At 37.6% G+C, this 1,972-nt stretch overlaps 1 non-coding gene across 1 annotated transcript; it reads right to left on the bottom strand.

Annotated features, from left to right (window-relative positions):
- Nucleotides 1-1,393: 1,393 nt before the first annotated feature.
- On the bottom strand, nt 1,394-1,500 carry LOC148919679 (small nucleolar RNA R71). Its single transcript, XR_016124816.1, has one exon. It is a non-coding gene; the product is annotated as a small nucleolar RNA R71 (small nucleolar RNA).
- Nucleotides 1,501-1,972: the final 472 nt, after the last annotated feature.

Raw genomic sequence — 1,972 nt, 5'->3', positions numbered from 1 at the left:
ACTTATTGGAACCTCCCGTGAATCTTAGCAATGAGGAGTTTAAATTGCTTGATTGGTGGAAGAAGAATCCTACAAAATTTCCAATACTTTCCAAGGTTGCAAAAGATGTATTTGCTATCCAAGCATTAACCATGGCTTCAGAATGTGCTTTTAGCATGGGAAAACGAGTTGTATATCCTTTTAGGAGTACGTTAACTCCAAAAATCGTGGATGCATTGATTTGTTGTAGTGATTGGTTAAGGGTTGAGGAGTTTAGCTACTACAAGGAACTCATATTAGATGAGTTAGATTTCTACCAAGCTTTGGAAAAAATGGAAAAAGGTTTTCTTTTCTACATTAATCAAAATTTGTAGTTTCTATATGTCATATTAATTAATATATATATATATTAACTTTTTTTTCATTGTGCAGATGTGTTAATTTGATTTGAGGAGTATGAAACTCATGGAATTTGATTTCTATATGTAATGGTCTGTAATAATGATTTTCTTTTTAACTTCGTAAATATGGAGTTTGCGATTGAAATTACTCTTACAATCTGCCATGGTCTGTGGTGGATGATGATTTTCTTAGGTTTTTTGTATTTGAATGATGATAAACTGTCAAATATGTAAAACTACAAAAACTGAAAATAATATATAGGAACCCTAAAACTTGAATGGGCCTAAAAATCTGCAGGAAAAAAAAAGGGCCAGGAAAACTTTAAACAGACCACATTCAATTGTTGCTTTTTTTGGGCCTCGGCAGGCATCTGAACCAAACCAAACCAACCCGCCATAATCGAGTTTCGAATTAACTCAAAATTGAGCCTAAAAAATAGGTGTATGGCTCACCATTTGGGCCTGCTGATATGACATGATTTGACGTACGATTTGGGCCCATAACCGACCTAACTCCACCCGTGAACACCCCGAGTCTTAAGAGATTTTCTGGTGACGGAAAATATCCAAACCACCGGCCAATACCTATACCAACGTGTTCAGACTAACAATGGAAGGTTGAGGGTAGTTGTCCCTTATGCAGTAGTTCTTATTTATCCGTATTTTGAGATCTGACGGTAATGGCAACTCATTCAGCGATCCGACGTCCTGCTATCGCGACCAACAATTTTTTGATTAAACCCTCCATGATCACCATGCTACAGAATTCATCCGTATTTTTTGGTCTGTCGAATGAAGATCCAAATATACATCTTGCGATATTTTTGGAGATTTGTGACACGTCCAAGTTCAAAGGGGTAACTGATGATGCGGTTCATTTAAGGCTATTCCCTTTCTCCTTAAAGGATAAAGCCAAACTTTGGTTACCGTCACAACCACAAGATTCCATCCGTACTTGGGATGATTCATCCAAGAAATTCGTTGCTAAATTTTGCCTTCCGGTCAAAACTGCAAAATTCCGACAAGATATTATGTCGTTCGTTCAGTATGATTAGGAGCTTCTTTATGAAGCATGGGAACGATTCAAAGATTTATTGCTCAAGTGTCCTCACCATGAGCAACCAACCTAGATTCAAGTTTAGACTTTTTACAATGGGCTGAGTCAAACAAGCAGGACATTAGCTGATGCAGCAGCTGGAGGTGCTTTAATGGCAAAAACAGCTACCGAAGCATTCGAACTATTGAAGACCATGACTTCCAACAGTTCCCAATGGCAAAGTGAAAGAGTGGATCCGAAGCCAACTGGAGTCTTGGAAATCGATGTTATGGCTTTGTTAACAACACAAATTTATAACCTTACAAAAAAAGTTGAATCTTTGAGTGTTAATGTTGTGAACACTAATACTAATTTTGGTTGTGATTTTTGTGCAGGCACTCATCCAAATTCTGAGTGCACTACAGGGAACCTATTTATGCATGCTGAGCAAGTAAATCAGGTTGTAGAATTTAATCGACAAAGGAATGATCCTTATTCCAACACGTACAACCCCGGTTGGCGAACCATCCAAATTTTTCATGGAGCAATAATCAGA

Source organism: Prunus mume, linkage group LG2, assembly GCF_029339155.1.
Source record: "Prunus mume cultivar Tortuosa linkage group LG2, ASM2933915v1, whole genome shotgun sequence".
In the NCBI taxonomy this organism is placed as follows: Eukaryota; Viridiplantae; Streptophyta; class Magnoliopsida; order Rosales; family Rosaceae; genus Prunus; species Prunus mume.
Note: the sequence above shows the minus strand (reverse complement) of the source record. Positions and strands in the feature narration are given on the sequence as shown.